Raw genomic sequence first — 9,601 nt, 5'->3', positions numbered from 1 at the left:
AATATATGTCTGTTGTTTAAGCCCCCGGTGTGTGGTATTTTGTTATGGCAGCCCTCACAGACTAATACACCAAGGAAATAAATTCTTCCCTAGAACCCTCATGAGGGAATTCAGCCGTGCTGACACCTTGATTTTAGCCCAGTGAGACCTGCATCAGACATCTGGCCTGCAGAAGTGTAAGAGAATACATTCATGTTCTTTTAAGTCACTAAGTTTGTGGTAATTTGTTATAGAAATAATAGGAAGATTATACAGTGCTAAAGGGTTTTATGTGTGTTTTATTTGGGCAGAGCACATATGGGGCCAGAATGGGACCATAAGGGACATCATCTATGTGTAGCCAATTTAGGAAAGACAAAGCTATCAACCTTCAGGTTGCGTGATATGTAGCTCATGAATCGATCTTTCTACTCCAGTTTATGTGTAAGTGACACTCTTGTTTGTTCCTTCCCCTTTTAAAATAATTAATTCAATGTATTCTATCTTTTTACACATCCTATATGGCCAACTTACAATTTTTCTATCACACAGCATACCTTCTGGATTGTGCTATATACTTTCTCAGTGTCTATGGTTAACACATTAGCTTACTTAACACATCAGTGAATTTCACCTGGATTGCACAAGCCTCTGGCTTACTTCCTATCTATGCAAATAATGTATCCTTTAAGTTTCATCCACCCCATTTATTTTTCTTGTCTTCTATAATTGTATTGAATATTTAAAAATAATACAGCAAACACATATTATAGCTGTTGTATTCCCAGGCTGCTAATACGTGTATAATATTTATACTTGGAAACAGAGGGCTCTGTAGGCAGTGCTACTTCTGCCATAATCCTGGCAATGGAATTGGGGGAATTCTGTGGCATATGGAAGTTCTCAATCTTCTCTTCCTTCCTCTTCTTCTTCCTTCTCAGCTCATCTTTTCTTTAAGGCTCCAATTTATGTATTGTCTATGGCCCTGTCAAGCTACAGTGGCAGAGTTGAAAAGCTGTGACACAGACCATCTAAAACCTAAAATATTTCCTGTCTTATGGAAAAAGTTTGTGGTTCCCTACTCTAGAGCCCCATAAAAGAAATATTACTATTTCAATTTTTTTTTTTTTTTTTTACAAAAAAAATATGGAACACTTCACGAATTTGCGTGTCATCCTTGTGCAGGGGCCATACTAATCTTCTCTGTATCGTTCCAGTTTTAGTATATGTGCTGCCGAAGCGAGCACTATTTCAATTTCGAATTTGAAGAACCCAAGACTCTGGAAGATTATTTACTTTCCTAAGGTCCCCAACCAATTAGAGATGGTCAATGCCAGGATTCAACTTCAGAACCCAGGCTGTTTCCAACACACCATGCTGCTTTAGGGGAACATATCTTCATAATTTGTATGATCCCCTTTTTCTGCCTTTGATAGGTGATTTTGACCTGCCTTACTGACCTAATTTTGTTATTGCTGATCTATTTTCCAAGGCAAACTCACATTCAACACATACTATCTGTTTCTGGGTCTTAGCTATCTTCTAATTTATTATGAAGCCAATAAATAGTTCCTTTATTCTGTCATTTAAGGTTGTTGAAGAAAGAGCTAAGATTGTGTTGGATAAAGGAGTGCCCTTCTGTGAAATGATACAAGTTATGTATCCAAAGTGAATCATTTAAAGAAAAAAAATTTATGTTGAAATGACTTTTGATTTACCAGAGAGTTGGAAAGATAGTACAGAGAGGTCCTATACACTCTTCACTCTGTTTCCCTTAATGTCAACATCTTATCTAATCGTGGCACATGTATCAAAACTAAGAACACAGCATTGGTACAATCCTATTCCTTAGACTACAGACTCTATTCTAATTTTACTAGTTTTTCCACTAATGTTCTTTTTCTCTTCCAGAATCTAATCCAGGTTACCATGTTCAATTTAGTCATTGTAGTCTTAGTCTTCTCCAATGTGTGGCAGTTTCTTAGTCTTTCCTTGTCGTTCATGACCTTGACATTTCTGAAGAGTACTGCTCAATTATTTCATAGACTATCCCTCAACTTGAGTTTGTCTGATGTTTTCTCATGATTAGACTGTGGTTATGTATTTTGGGGAAGAATACCATAGAGATGAAGTGCCTTCCTCATTGCATCATGTCAGGAATACATGATATCAATATGACTTATTGCTGGTTAACCTTGACTACTTGGTTGGGTAAATAATTTTAAATGATTAATCAACAATATTATGTCACACCCATTTGTATTCTGCATGGCGCTAGGCACTTATTGGGTGAGAGAAGTGAGAAATAGCATGGAAAATAATTCGGAAAAAGGGGTAAGAAAGACTATTCTTTATAAAGTGTGCAAGAAAATTATCAAGACCTCAAGTAGATGAGTAAGGAAAGAATAGACAATTCACAAGGAAGAAAACACACATTTAAAAAACACATGAAAAAATGTTTATCTTCATGGGTGAACAGATAATAATTATATCATTATAATATAATTTTAAATATGGGACACAAATTGTCCCATATTTGTATGTACAGTATGATTACAATTATTTGAAAGTATGTTCAGTGGAAAAAACTATATCATAGAATACACGTTAATAGAAATTGCTTTTGGATGATGAGTTTGTGGGTGATATTTTTTCTTCTTTTGGCTTTTCTGTAGCTTTGGAAAAATCAGCAATGAGCTATATTAACCAAGAGGCAAGAATATAGAAGTTAGAATCAAACTTGGTTTGAATCCTGACTCTGCTATTCAAAGACCTTGCAAACTTGGGTAAGTTCTCACCTCCGTTACCTATATGCCAAATTGGAATAATGAAATCATTTTGGGAGAAAATTAAGTGAAACAGTAAGTTTGGAAGCATCTTGCATTGGTTACATTTAATATTATCTTTCTTAAAAGACATGACACCTGACCTGGGGATTTTTATACTCTTAGAGAGATAAGATTAAAATACATTAATGGAATAAAGTGCTGAGAGTTGTGGAGCTTTTCTGTAGCTATTGTAGGAGTTCAGAGGATGTAGGAAAAAAAGGTGGAAGAATGCCAAGAAAAGTTCTAAGGGGTAGGTGGCACTTCAGCATTCATTCAACAGCTAATATGTTGAATGTGCTACACAGTGTTGTAACCATTTTGGATGCACAGTCATTAAAATATTTAGACATCTATTCTGGGAATGGGTGATAAAGGGGAGAACAGAAGAGACCAAAATACCTGCTTTTGTGGAGCTCATGTCTTAGTGGACAGAGACAGGTAATAAATAAACAGACAAAGTATATCTTAGTGCCATGGAGTAAAAGTTAGCAGGTTTCGTGAGTATGTGTATGTTGCAATTTTAGGTCGGGTGACAGAGATGCCTTGTCATGCAAAGTTTAATAAGATATCTCCTTGCCCTCCAGCAGCTCACTCAGGAAGAGAATGTTAAAAACAGAACAATTACCAGTCAGAAGGGTAAGTGCTATTGTACAAACTTAAGGCCATGGGAGTATAAAAGAGAGACTGATCGAATGTCTTGGGAGTTCCAGAGGTCTTCACAGAGGTCTCCTAGGCTCTTTACAGCAGAGCCTAGAAGTGGGGTAGTGGGTCTCTAGGCAAAGAGCAGGAGAGCTCCCCAGATGACGGAATATGTCCAAAGGCACTGGAATGTGATTGAGAGTGGAGGCTTGCATGATACGTTGGTGTGTTTGAAGCAAAGGGAAGGGAAAGGAAATGCGTTTAAAGATAGATGGAAACTTGAACGTGAGGAGATTTTCCCTACAATGTTGGAAAGGTTTGGATTTTATCTTATCGGTGAGGAGGTTACAGAGTTATTTTGAGCAAGGGTGTGCCAACGTAGTCTTAGTGTTGGAAGCTGCATGGTTGGTGACTTCACTAACTGAGATGTAGAAGAGAGTGACAGAGAAGGTTAAGAGGGAAAGGGAAAATGAAAGTGAAAGAGGAAACAGAGTGAAGGAAGGGAAGGTACTGAGTCCCACCTGGTTAAGCAATGGTAAAGATCGATAGGAGCTCCAGGGGCAGCTGGACAGGTGACCTGAACTGAGGGCAAATCCGGAGGAAATGTCTAGATTTGAGTTTACCTCGAAGGCTATACCTGTATCTGCCTTTCTAGAGTAGTTGACCCCCTGCCTCCAATATCTTGAATAGATTAAATTAAAAAAAAATTTTTTTTTTAATTAAAATGAATGATACCCCTCTTACTCTCCTGTCATGTGGAGCCTGTGGCTTCTCTTATCGAGAAGTTAGATAAATATGAGAATATTTCTTCTCTGCCGGCTCATGCTCATTATTTCTCAGCTAGGTTTCCGCTTAGGGGTCTTGAAAGTATTATACGAAAGTATTTTTCTAGTTAAGGAAATTCAAGTGGGAACATAGACTCATAGAAGCCAAAACCATCCTTTCTCCCAGTCTACAGCCCTCCTTTTTGTAGAAGCAAGTGTTTTCTGTACATTTTTCTAGCTTCCAGAAGTAACTTTTGGCCATTTTCTTCAAGTTGCAACTCCCCAAGATCTGCACATTTGAACATGTGCAATATCTCTCCTCTGGAACCTCATTTCCTTCCCTCCCAAGTCTGCTCTGGGGTCTTTACCTAAGTTCATATAACGGCATTTAAGCTCTTTGTCTCAGGACACATGTTCTCTGAATCCAGGGAACTGCTCTATCTTTTCCCAACAAGATTTTGATGTAAGTTATCCGTCAGCTTTTTTTTTTGACTCCTTTCCTTCTTGAAGAATATCTTTTGGCTCCCTTGGTCCTTAAGAGGTTGGTCTAACCCTGCCTCTTTCGCACTCTTTGGCTAGGTGTTGTGTGTGAGTGTGTGTGAGTGTGTGTGTGAGTGTGTGTGTGTGTGTGTGTGTGTGTGTGTGTGTGTGTGTTTCAATGACTCTGCCTCCAGAGGCTGTTGTCTGGAGTGAGCTGGTTCAGCCTCTGCCGGGAGGAGACAGTTTCCTCCCCACAGGGACAGAGTGGCTCTGACTTAGTGAGTTTAGCTCCCTTGTCAGATGTTTTTGCCTCACTTCCTGTTTCAATTGGGATGAATCATATTTGAAAATATTTTCATCTTTTAGTGACATTTAATGACATGTATTTTTCATTAATATTTACCATAATCAACCTTAACCTCGTTCTTTCTCTTTTATTTAAAACATCAGCACAATTATTTCTGTTATTATCTAGCTTCCCTTGGTCTTTGTACTTAGCTTCATTAAAATGGACTTCTGCCTAGATGGGTTGAAAACAGTCTTTTAAAAAATTTCTGGAGATTCAGAATTCATTAATGGAATAATGAAAACTACGGTGGAAAAATGTAGATAGTTGGCCAATAGAGTGCTGTAAACTATTTTCAATTGACTTCCTCCTCAGCTCTCCTCCCCAAACCATGCTAATTACTGGGGGGTCTCTAACACTGAGCTTTTAATTTAACGTTTTATAACATTTCTTTGAAATGACAAATGATTGAGTCTTTCTGTAACATATTGAGTTCTATCATTACAAGAGCCTATTATCAACTAAAAATTCTACCCTCTTTGCCCTCACTTTCACACCCGTTTAGTGGCTAAAGGGAGAATCATTACAAAACCATGGCATTTCAAAACTGCTACATTTATATGCCTGCTTTCCCAGTGGTTGGCGGCCACCTGCTGTTGAAAAGCTGTTTCAAAGGGGAACTGGACTTAGTTCCCTTTTAAGCAAGTGTTGCAGCATGAATGTAGCATCAATCAAAATTTCTAACACAGTCGTATCCTCTTATTGAGTGCACTTCCTCAAAGACCTCTAGGCATACACCAAATGTGTCAGGCAGAGCCCTTTCCAAATCCAGACATGCTTTCTGTACAGATGCCAGATTTCCCGGGACTGATGCTTACAACCCCCTCGTCCACAAATATAGTGAGTCTAAGACTGTCTGTCTGGATAATCTTCCTTTTTTGGTGTTTACTTCAAGTGGAAGTGATGTTATCCAGACCTGGGTATGAATGAGATCATGTCACGAGGGTTTGTGCTGATGTTGTTTCCGCTCAGTAGTGTAGTGACATCAGGATCTGAAGCAGATGGACAGCTTTGATGACATTTCAAGGTCCCTGCCTTGAATGAATGTAACCTTCCACGATTGTTGGGAGATCACTCGGGAAATGAAGACATGTAAGCCGGCAGGTCAACCTGTCTAGTTAGTCACAGCCATCGGAAGATACCATGGAACTCTTGTTTGTATGCTCTGAAAAGACTTCTATGTTGTTACTTTTTGAAAAATAGATTTTGTATTTTAGAGCAGATTTAGTGCGCAGCAAAATTGAGCAGAAGATACGGAGATTTCTCATATACCCCTGCATAGCTTTCCTATTATCAACATCCACACCAGACTGTGCATTTGTCACAATGGAGGAACCTACATCGATACAGCATCACCCAGAGTCCATAGCTGACATTAGGGTTCGCTCTTGGTGGTGCACATTCTATGGGTTTGGACACATGTATAAGGACATGTAGCCACTGTTATCGTATCATGAAGAGTAGCTTCCCTATTGTTGCTGCCTTTTTTTTTTTTTTTAATATACTTTGTCTTTGTGCAGATTGATTTCTTGAAGGGCCTACCTGAGAAGATGAATGGTTGAATTCTATTTTTCTAAGATTTTAGGCAGAAGAATGTTTTTCACGAATGTCCCATGAATTGTTAGTGTATATTCTCTGACAAAAGGGTCCACATGGGTTTGGGAAATGCTCTTGAAAAAAAATGATTGAGTCATCAATAGGCTATTTCCATTGCTATTCTGTCTTTTTTTTTTTTTAAATTTTATTGGTGAAGGGGAACAGGACTTTATTGGGGAACAGTGTGTACTTCCAGGACTTTTTTCCAAGTCAAGTTGTTGTCCTTTCAGTCTTAGTTGTGGGGGACGCAGCTCAGCTCCTGGTCCAGTTGCCGTTGCTAGTTGCAGGGGGCACAGCTCACCATCCCTTGGGGGAGTCCAACCGGCAACCTTCTGGTTGAGAGGACGTGCTCCAACCAACTGAGCCATCCGGGAGGCAGCTCAGCTCAAGGTGCTGTGTTCAATCTTAGTTGCAGGGGGCAGAGCCCACCATCCCTTGCGGGACTCGAGGAACTGAACCTGCAACCTTGTGGTTGAGAGCCCACTGGCCCATGTGGGAATCGAACCGGCAGCCTTCGGAGTTAGGAGCATGGAGCTCCGGGCCGGCCCGCTATTCTGGTTTTGACATATGAATGTATGTTGCCTAAATCAACTAAATTATCTAATTAAAACTAAATTTCACTTCTGAGAAAGTGATGAAAAAACCAACCATGAACAACCTAGCAATTTGTCCTCAAGTCTGTTTTTAAGTTAGCATTCCCTTAAGTATTTCATCTATCTATTTGTTTATTTATTCATTTAACAAATAATCTATGTTGTATCTTCTCTGTGACAATACTTAGGGAGACACTGCAACTTGACAAAGGGGAGAGTGTGGCAGAGGTGGCTCCTTCCTACTAAAGGATATTAGTTTATCCTTATGTTGAGTCCATAACAACCCAGGACAAAAACTGTTTCCCAGCTTCCCTTGCAGTGAGGGGTGTCATGTGACTAAGTTCTCGCTAATGGGATATGACCTTGAGGGCTGTATGCAGGGCTGTTATTTGGCCTCTCTGCACTGGCCTTGGTGTATGTGTGTCAACAGCTGGCAAAATGGAAGCCATGTAGTTCAAATGGCAGGACAAGACAGAAAGAATCTAGGACTTTTATGCTATAGAATGTCATAACAGCCTTTAAATATGTCTGATTAGACCATTATGTGAAAGAAATAAACTTCTATCAATTCAATTACTGTTATTTTGGCCTTTGTTATGGCAGCTAAACCAATAATAACCTAACTGATTCAGGAAGGATTTCCAGTTATCAGGTATTGTCATAAGATTGGTGGATGAGATATATAGGAACTCTTTAAGTCAAATGATGCATAACCACTATCTCAGTTTATATAAAAGGCCTGAATATAGAAAGGGAACATTTAGTGATTTCTTAAATTTTTCATTTCCACGTGCTGAAGGAAAAAAAGGCCCAAGGAACTGAAGTTACTTGAAGTAACAGTGGAGAGAAGGCACAGATTCTTTTCACTATTTTAGCCAACATACATAGGGAAACAGGCTAGCTTTAGATATTACAGCTGAATTTTCCCAGTTGGCCCAGGGTACACAGACACTTGACATGGATCCAAAAGTTTTACAATAACCAACATCTATTTTTCTAATTCCTTCTCTACATCTTTGTAAAACAAATCCTGGCATTGTAAACTTCCTTTGACCAACACACTACCTCTATCCCACATAGTGGGCATAGGTAAAAACACAAGTATATATTTTGATGTGAATTAGGCATAAAATAGCTTTTTCTTCCTAAACAAGGGAAAGAGAAACCTCAGTTTGTTACTAAATGTGACATTTTAGATCTGAGTAGACAAAAAGAACCATGTGAAAATGTGCTAAGCTTCCACACAGTTAACAAGATGTCACTTGGTGAGAGAATTTTCATAATTAATGAACTAGTTCAATTTGCTCTGCCATTTGACTTTGATTAATACATCGTGGAGTATTCTCACTGGGACTCTTTCCAGTTGGTTTGGGAAGCTCTTATGTCTATTTTCTGTGCATGTGCATGGATCAAAGTGCTGGCATCCAATACCTTCCTCATTAAGGCAGGGAACAGTCATGCAAACTCAATGGCAGTGCCCAGGATCCCGCACCAGCCATCTGACCCAGACAGACAAACCAAAACCCAACAAACATAAAATCCAAACCAAAGCTATTTGGAGAAGACATTACACTACTCACTTCATATTTTATAGAGTCTTAGAAGGAAAATTTATATAATTAAACTTTTATTCCTAATTGTGCCATGGATTTGGCAGACAGGATGAAATGACTTTAGCATCATCTTTAAACCATCTGATTAAATTTGCTTCATTGCAAATACAGTTTATGGAGATAAATGACTTGTATGGCAAATTGTATTAGTCAGTGTCCAATCAGTGCATTTTTCTGTTTAGAAACCACTGTAAGTATTTCAAAAAAGGAATTTAATACAGAGAATTTATAATAGTACCTGATTTGAAAGGGATGAAGGAACAAAAATGGGAAGCCGAGGTTACCCACAGATCAGTAACTGCAAGAAGCCACTATCTCCTCATACCTGAAGAAATTGAAGGGAAGTCTTGCTGAATCATTAGAGTTGTTCCTACTAAAACTGAGCTGACTGAGCAGTGACCTAGAAGCCACACTCGCCAGCCTTTGCTGCTGTTGCCCCCATCACCAGAGGCACCACTAGAAGGTGGAAAAATAGCGTCTCCCTTACTCTCACCTTCCAATTTGCTGCTGATGCTCCCATTGGTAGAACCCAGCAGGAGTCTGGTTGGCAAGGGAATCTGGGAAATGCAGTTTCCAGGCTTTCTGCCCCAGAGTCAGAGAGGAGGCTCAAAAGGCAGAGTGTGGAGCTGAAGAACAAGAGACTATAGTCAGCGCCCAAGTGTTTCCAAGGACATATACTGTATAAATTTACAGTAGATGCACATGGCTTGATTAAGGGTTGAGGTAATATTTTATTACTAGTCAAGATATCACCCCTTTAAAT

The 9,601-nt window shown here is 39.1% G+C and overlaps 1 non-coding gene across 1 annotated transcript; it reads right to left on the bottom strand.

Moving 5' to 3' along the window:
* Positions 1–1,119: 1,119 nt before the first annotated feature.
* Positions 1,120–1,226, bottom strand: LOC117014789 (U6 spliceosomal RNA). The gene has a single exon (XR_004421609.1). It is a non-coding gene; the product is annotated as a U6 spliceosomal RNA (small nuclear RNA).
* Positions 1,227–9,601: the final 8,375 nt, after the last annotated feature.

This window comes from Rhinolophus ferrumequinum, chromosome 2 (genome assembly GCF_004115265.2).
Source record: "Rhinolophus ferrumequinum isolate MPI-CBG mRhiFer1 chromosome 2, mRhiFer1_v1.p, whole genome shotgun sequence".
Lineage (NCBI taxonomy): Eukaryota > Metazoa > Chordata > Mammalia > Chiroptera > Rhinolophidae > Rhinolophus > Rhinolophus ferrumequinum.
Note: the sequence above shows the minus strand (reverse complement) of the source record. Positions and strands in the feature narration are given on the sequence as shown.